This window comes from Leuciscus leuciscus (assembly GCF_965113295.1).
Source record: "Leuciscus leuciscus genome assembly, chromosome: 13".
Classification (NCBI taxonomy): domain Eukaryota; kingdom Metazoa; phylum Chordata; class Actinopteri; order Cypriniformes; family Leuciscidae; genus Leuciscus; species Leuciscus leuciscus.
The window spans coordinates 40,612,198-40,621,188 of NC_138737.1; the positions used below are offsets into that span (position 1 = coordinate 40,612,198).

General features: G+C 38.1%; 1 pseudogene across 1 annotated transcript; it reads right to left on the bottom strand.

Annotated features, from left to right (window-relative positions):
- Positions 1-2,860: 2,860 nt before the first annotated feature.
- On the bottom strand, positions 2,861-8,407 carry LOC309512829 (nuclear factor 7, ovary-like; annotated as a pseudogene). The gene is made up of 6 exons (XR_014211665.1): positions 7,772-8,407; positions 5,417-5,497; positions 4,788-4,883; positions 4,237-4,573; positions 4,037-4,155; positions 2,861-3,369 (listed from the first exon to the last, which is right to left on the bottom strand). The product of XR_014211665.1 is annotated as a nuclear factor 7, ovary-like (transcript).
- Between the last annotated feature and the right edge of the window lie 584 nt (positions 8,408-8,991).

Sequence of the window (8,991 nt, forward strand, 5' to 3'; positions counted from 1 at the left end):
TAATATTTCATAATTTATTATTAGGCCTATTATTCGTGGAAATAGTAAGCAGTAAACTGGCACATTTCAATTGCCTCATTATTCTCTGCATTTTTCAATGTGATGCGAAAGATACAATATAATTTGCGATATACGCGAACATTTAATCTTTCACTCTGAACATTAAATCACATAATCACATGGGTATTATTTATTTATTTAAAACATAGTTCAAGGGATTATCACTATTAGTCAAACTTTGTCAGAGATTTCAGTGAGTCGCAGAGAAACTGATCATCTGTTGTGAGAATCAGATTTATAAACATCTGAATCAAGTATTTCTATATTAAGTATTTCTATTTCATTCAACATTGTTGTGGATCAGCAAGAGCTTTTACATCCATTTATTTCAATGAACAAATGATCATTTCACCTCTATAACTTTTGACAGTCAGCCATACAGTTATTTTTGATTCCTTAAAATTATTTGGTTTCATTCGATATTTCATTAAAAGTGTAAAAACGATGTAATATCTCTATTAAACTCGCTAACGGAACATCTCCCAGATTTAAATAAACCGGGGCATCTGACGGCTGTCCAGCTTCTGCATTCCTGTTTTTAGTTGTAGCTCAAGTATTGAGTAATATGATAAACACCCTTTAAAAGGTATTGAAATTCATGAAAGACAAATTCAAATATCGCAACTTGCTGATGAACACGACAATATCTCCTGATGATAGCACTGAGGTTTGGCTTTGAAAACCATTAATAGCTTCTCAAAATTCTCCAGATTGAATTAAAATTTGTCTAGATCCTACAACTTAAGGACAACAACCTATCCACTGTGTAATATTCCTGTTAAAGGTGTGGTAGCCTATCTGGGAATTATTATCACTAAAAACACTGATGTAATGGTCATGTATATTTCAGGCCTGATATTGAACAAATGCAAAATAAATATAACTCATGGTTAACAAGAGATCTCTATATTTCAGGGAGAATAGTGAGTAAGGCAGAATGTATGTGGAGAGCAGCTCTTCTCTCTTCATTAGTGCCTCAAAGGAGAAATGCTCACAAATAGAGGAATTACTCTTTCATTTCATCTGGAGAAACAAACCTCGTAAAATTAAGAAAAGTGTCCTTGATGATCAATTATCTGATGGTGGGTTAAATGTTCTTAATTTGACTATTTTCAATCAAATCTTAAATTAATTGGCTTAAAATTGGCTTTTTTTAATTTTATTTTTATCAAACAAATATATTCAATATCGTCCCTTTTTTTTTTAAACTTGGGTTATTAATCTTTTTTGTTGCAATGTCCTTCTATAACTGGTAAACTTCCTATTGCTTTGGCCAATTATCACAAACAAGCATTCCTGTTCTGCTCACTTTTGTACAAACACAGTTTTGGTGTTTTATCTGGAACAATGGTGATATCATTCATAATAAGAAGTCGTTGTACATGGAGAATGTAGAAAAGTTAGAATAGTTTAATGAGGGTAATACCAATAACACCAGGACAGGACGGGCAACACACACTTAATACAACATAGACCGAACAGAGAATGAATGTGAGAGATGAACTTATAAAGCAAACACACACGAGGATAATAATAGAACACAGCTTACACTGATAAACTACATAATGACAATTCCCCTCATTTTATTTCAAAATACATATATATTTTTGTAAATGAAAAAGAATTAAACAAAGTAATTAAGGCTATCCCCAATGGCATAATTATCTTAACCCAATTCTCAAATGTATATATTATTAACAATCTTACAAAATCCCCAACTTTTTGTAAATGGTCTCTCCTGATTTGATTATCGTTTTAATAACAATTTTATAAGAAATTCCTTTAATGTCAGATCCAATCCTTTATGTAAATCAAAATGGCTTAAACCTCATTGTATATCTTGGCATTACCATATAAATATGTTATTTCTAATAAAGTAAAATAAATAATTTACAAAATTATTCATAGATGTTATCCTGTAAATGCAGCCATTAGTAGATATATTCATACTGTTTGTCATTAATGTACTTTTTGTAACACATAATTTGAAGATATTGAACATTTCATTTTTTATTGCCCCTTTTCTATTTTTTTGGGACTGACTTTAAAATAGACATGACACAAAAACTCAACAGAACTCTTAATTTAGAACCTCATGACATTTTTCTTTGATTTCAAAACCCATGTTTTTTTGAAAAACAAATTTATATGATTAATCTGAATTATTTTGGCATAGTTTTAAATTCTAAAACACAAAAATAACTCAAAAGAAATCCTCATATATTACCTTTTATAATATTGATCTCATAACATACTTTGAAACTCTTTCAAACATGAAATCACAAAACAAAAAGCTAAAGCATTTCAAATTCATGTTACATGCTGTAATATTATATAGCAACTTTTTATTTATTTTTTTATTTTTATTATTATTCTTTGTTGTACATACTCTGGACGATGCCTTGTGTTTGTCTTGAACTTTCTGCATTGTACTTTTCTGTAATTGTCTCTAATTGGTATAATTGTGTGATATTATCATATATAATTATGATGCAAAAAGTTTAGAAATTAATAAACACACATTGACTGAAATAATCTGGTAAATGTCACTCATCCTGAAAACATGAATGCTAAAACGGTCTCTAATCGGTCTAATTGTGTGAAGTGGAATATAAATGAAAACTTCTTGTTTATTGATCTGAGTGTTGCTGTAGTGCTGGATATCAGTCATGTGATCATCACGGCCCAATCACAGCCACCGTACTGATATTCAGATCAACAGCACTCTTACTCATGTGATATGGATTAAATATTGGAAACATGATGAAAGCAGGAAGATCCAGATCTACAGGAGTGACGTTTACTGACTATTGACCGGTAAGATCTTTAGAGAGGAATAACACCAGAAGAATGGAAAGAGTGTGTGAGTGAAGGTGGTTGTGAATGTGTGTAGATGTCTGTTAGTTACAGGATCAGAGAACGACACCGTTCCTCCGTCATAGTCCAGATTCACTCTCACACGATCAAGATCCTTTTTAACAACAAAACCAGAACCTGAAGACAGTCTGAACTCATTATACCGCACATTATACTCCACACTCCAGACATCAGTGTTGAAGAAACCCCCTCCCTTCCTCTGGTTTGATGCTGTAGTTACTCCAAGACTCCAGTCTGAACTCTGTTTAATCTCCACATCCCAGCAGTGTGTTCCTGAGTTAAAACCCTCTGAACCCAGAACACAGAGATACCGGTCAAATCTCTCTGGATTATCAGGAACAGGTTGTTTGTTCTCGCTGAGTCTCACACTGGTCAGATCATCAGACAGGACGAGACGTGGATCTGCAGTGTTTGGATCCTGAATCACAGGAGCTGATGAGAAAGCAGCCTGGCCACTCCCTAGCAACTAAACAGAGTACCCTAGCAACTGTTCAGCAAGACCTATATCTCTGCACCAGAACATTGTAGAGACATGGTGCTTGGCTCCTTTGACTAATGCTAGCAAACAAGACTTCCATCATGCTACACATGCAAGCAGCTACATGCTAATAGCAATTAACTCAGTGTTGAAACATGTGAACAATGCTAGCTAAAACGCAGTAGCAGCATTCTAATCATGTTAGCACGATGTTAACAACATGTTTATTATGCTAGCATCATGTTAACAACTTGTTAATCATATTAGCATCTTGTTAAAACATGCAAACAACATGGTGATTGTGTTAGCATCATGCTAAGAACATGCTAATCATGTTAACAACATGTGTCAGCATCTACCTAGTTTCAAGTTTTGCCACTGCTAGCACCCCTCACATTTTCTTCAGGAAATGTACATTCTTGTTATTTTTATTATTATTATTCTGAGACTATTTTTTTTTTAATTGTAACCTCCTAACAAAACATCAAATCTATCTATCTATCTATCTATCTATCTATCTATCTATCTATCTATCTATCTATCTATCTATCTATCATGAAGAACCTCTAACTCTCCACCCATCCATCATGTCCAGCTCAGATCTCCTGCTGTCAGACTCACTGTTTTGGACCATGTCCTGCATCTTCTTCCAGACTCTGAACGGCAGGTTGCCCAAGTATCGTGGCACATGAATCAAAGCTCCAGAAGCCATCTGTGGATCCGGCTGTGAGCTCTGGACTCTGGAAGAACATTCAGGAGTCAGAACTGCAGTGGCTTTGGATCAGAACCAGAGAGACCAGAGACAGGAGCAGATCACTCACCTTTCCATTGAGACTGGAAACTCCTGCAGAACAAACACACCATTTATCATCAAGAACTCAATCAATCATCAATCAATCAACCAATGATCTGAAATCAGACCTTCAGAAAGCAGACGTCATTGGCTTTCATCATCTCCTCCATGTCTTTGATTGTGTGTGAAAGAGCTGAGATGTGTGTGTTCATCTCCTCCAGCTTCTCCTTCATCCTCTGCTTCTTCTGCTCCTCTTCCTCCCTCAGTGCAGTGACTGTAGCTTCTTCTTCATCTCTGAGAAACTGATGAAGCTTCTCAAACTGCTGTTTAATCTGACGCTCTGTGTGCTCAGCTTGAGACTGAAATCAAAGCACATTCACTTCAATCATCTCAATCGACAGATTCGACACACATCATTAATATCCAAGATAAACTCGGATACCCGACATAAAACGGATCCAGAAGCAGATTGCTGCTAGTCTTTACAGAAATAATAAACTGTTATCCATTATATCAAATCATAACTGTATATAGTGATCCAACAGTTGTAATGAAAATGACTCGTTTCTGTTTCCTCACCTTGATGTGTTGAACTGTTTTCTCAAACTCTCCTTTCAGTTTTTCATTACGTTTAAGTTTCTCCTGTAAGGACTTCAGTGCTGTATTCAGCTCCTCCTAGAATTGAACAAAAATACATAAAACTCCAGATTACAATGAAGAGAACACAATACAGTGATATGATCATATAATGCAGTGAAAAAGTATTTGCCCCCATCTCATACTAAATTGATTCAGAAATTGCAATATGAGTAAACACAATGTACAGTTTGTAAATGACAATTTTATTTATTGAAACAAAAAAGTTCTCCAATACCAACTGGGCCGGCATGAAAATGTATTTGCCCCCGTAGTTACTAATTCCTCAAATCTATGAAACTGCATTTATAATGTAGTTCAGCTGGACTAAACACAACCAGTCCTGATCACTGCAGTCCTGTTCAATCAGATCAACACTGAATACTGAAGCCTGATTGGTTCTCGTCTGTGCATCTGTACAGACAAATGGCTTTTCAGCCCGCCAAAACGGACGGGGCCGACTGCATATTTAAGTTCTGCTGAAAACTAATTTCATCAGAATTGTTCTCCTTCAAGTGCAAAGATTATCTCCTCGCTGTCTCCAAAGAGAAGATAGGAGCCTTTCTGCTCACCGTTGAAACGAGACTCAAGCAGTGGATTAACGGCGCTTCGACACCTGTAGCTCTGTGCTTTTCCCCTGCGGCTATCCAACTCTTCAGGAGAAAATATCATTATTAAAGGGGTCATATGATGCGATTTCTTCTTCATTTTGACTTCAAAGTACGCTGGTACGATTTGTCACTCTAAACTACGCAAAAACCTGGTGACGCCACTGTGCACGTGCAGTTCTCAAATCAAGCAACAGCAAAATAAGCGGAGTTCGGCCAATCATAGCTCTGGGTTCATTCCCCATATAGCAAGCGGGGATGATTGACAGATGTGTAAGGCCTATCATTAAAAAGAGACTGAAAATCGACACTAATAAAGAATCCCGCTCGATCCCCCTTCCACTCCCGCGGCTGGCCTCTGACTGATTTCATAAGCGAGGACAGTACAGTAGTCGCGGTACTTCTTACTCCTGAAGGTAAACAGGCTGGGGTGGATGTGGAAAGTTGAAATATTGTATTGAGTTAACTTAATCCTCTGGATTTGATGATCACACGGACCGCATGGATTATCTTAAAATACTCAGTTATTCATGGTCACTCAGAAAAGAGGAAGACATCATTCAACCATGCAAATAATAAAATGCTTAAGTAATGCTGAACAATAAATCTTAATAAATTTGAAATCGCTATGGCTTAGTGATTATGAAAGTGATGTGATTTGTGGATTAAGCTACCGATAAGCGCGAGTCTGGAGAAACAGGCGTTTATTTATTCATTCTCAGTGTTGAGAAACGTAGCCTTCATGTGTTACGTTATTGTGTTAACAATAACTTAAGTGCAGTACGTAATTATGTTACATATTTACGGGCTAAGTTTAAATTTTGTTCTTGCTTGTTTTTTTTTTCTGTCAAAATGTCAAAAAGCATTTTGTATTATCCATCCGTGTTTTTAAAATTTGTTAAATGACGGACGTTTTACTGTTAACGCGAATTCACGTATGATTGTGCGATATAAGTGCTGAATTGCTGCAGAGCTCTCCGGCATCCGGCAAAAATAGAAGCTCTGCGTATCTGCTCTGGAGGGCTGCGGATCGCCGGAGTTGAAACGCAGCCGTTCCGCATTCAGTGAAAATACACACATTGACTTTAATGGAAACCTATTGACTCCGCCGCCGTTCCAGAGCGGATCCGCAGCCGTTCCGCAGTTGGTGGAAATTAGGGGTAACACTTCAGTCTCGGACAGCGACGCTCACGTCCTCCGAGCTGAAGCATAAGCTCTGCTAGCGAAGGGCGACTCAGGCTTTTACAGCCGCTTCTTCCTCGTTCCAAAGAAGGATGGCGGCCTCAGGCTCATCCTCGATTTGAGATGTCTGAACTGTGCTCTGATAAGATGGCCGTTCAGAATGCTAACTTTGAAACAATTCCTTTTACAGATCTGATTGGTTTTTATCAGTGGATCTGAAGGACACATACTTTAATATCCAAATTTCCCCTTATCACAGTTCTTGAGATTCACGTTCGAAGGGGCTTACCACCCTACAGTCCTACCATTCTGACTGTCTCTTGCTTCACGCACTCTTATGATATTCGTGGATGCGGCCCTCTCCCCCTGAGACAGATGGGAGTTCGCATCCTGAATTACCTCAATGATTGGCTGTTTTTGGCCTAATCGAAGGCCTGATCACACAAAGATCTTTGCTCCTCACAACGGCCGACCTTCGACCTCTCTCACTAAAGACACCCTTCTGCCGGCTCTGGCATCGGTCAAGCGAGTTGGTGATCTGCAGGCTCTTTCAGTGGACGCATTCTGCCTCGAGTTTGGGCCTAATGACAGTAAAGTCCTCCTTAGACCAACACAAGATTATGTGCTTAAGATGCTTTCCACGGCCTTTAGAGCTCAGGTCATAAAGCTCTCTTCCGTTCTGCACTAGTAGCACAACGCTCTTGGATTGCGTTCCCCATAAGTGTCAGCTACTTATGCAAGGGGAATGAACCGTATCAAAAGGGAATGTTCCAGTTACTAACGTAACCCTGTTTCCCTGAGATAACAGGAATAAGTATTGTCTAGTTTGTCGTTCTACTGTACACAAGTCACTGCTGCCGCTTATCAGTAGAAAGATTCGGCTTTCGGTGTGACTTAAATAGGCAGTCGGTCCTGTCCGTTTTGGCGGACTGAAAAGTCATTTGTCTGTGCAGATACACTGACGTGAACCAATCAGGCTTCAGTATTCAGGGAAAAACGAAGTTTTCCTCATAAGCGTCAGTTACTGATGCAATGCTCATGATCTCAGGGAACCGAGGTTACGTTAGTATCCGGAACGATCTGTGTTTATGACTTGTAATGGCTCTTTACATGTGAATCAAGAAACATTTGTCTTACCTTATATGATGAAACCACTTCACTGATGGGTCTGAATTTATGATTGTCATGTTGTTTTGAATCTCTGCACACTAAACACACAGGCTGTTTGTCCTCCAGACAGAAGAGTTTGAGTCTCTCACTGTGTAAACTGCAGATCTCCTCAGACCCTGATGAACGCCTCTCATTTCTCTCCTTCAGGAACGACTCACACAAGTTTTTTAACACAAGATTACATGGAGGATCAGATCTTGAGGATCTTCTCCTGCAGACAGGACACTCCTGAGATTCCTTGGTTCTCCAGAACTGTTGAAGACACTCTTTACAGAAACTGTGACTACAGGATAAAATAACAGGAGCCTTGAAGATTTCATGACACACAGGACAAGAAAGTTCTTCTTCAGATACATTTAGTGAAGCCATTTTCACTGTTTGAGCTCCAGCAATCTAAACTTTACTTTCACTTTCTGAACGACGGTTTAAAACAAAAAAACCCCATGAGAATCACAAAGATCAGAAACAAACTTGTTCAGAAACAAACTTCTCAAATTCTTCTATAAAGTATTTCCCCTTCGTACTCCACTGATCGCTGATCCTTTATTGCTTTTGTCGAGACAAAGTCAGTATGGCAGAAAAGAGAAATAACAAGTCAGTCTCTTCCTGGTTAGTGTTGTAAGAGGGTGGAGCTTCTGATCAAGGTGTGTTGAAACAGGTCAAAGAACAACATCAGTGTCCTGTACCATGATGGTAGTTGAACAAACTCAGGGTTACAGGATGAGTTGACAAAACCAAACCAATCCAACCAGGCTTTGTTGGTACCATGATGCTGTTCATCAACATTCTCTGTCAACTCAGGCTTTGATCCTGAGTTTAGGAGTTTAGGAGTGACATCAGTAGCGAACAGCCAATCACAGGCTGAGAAAGAGGGAAACTGAGATTCATTTCTCATGAGAAAAGCAGCTTGATTCACGACAGAATATTACGAGATTGAAAAATATAAAGAATTTAAACAAATTTACACAGCAACCAGAAATTAGCTGTCTATGAAAGAGGACAACTAAAAGAAAAAAGTCTTGCTATTTCAGTGCAAGTAAAAGTTGTGAAGTTAGTTTATACAGTTGATAAAGGTATAGAGAGAATTGAACATTTGTGACCCTGGATCACAAAACCAGTCTCGAGTCGCACGGGTATATTTGTGACAATAGCCAACAATACATTGTATGGGTCAAAATTATCGATTT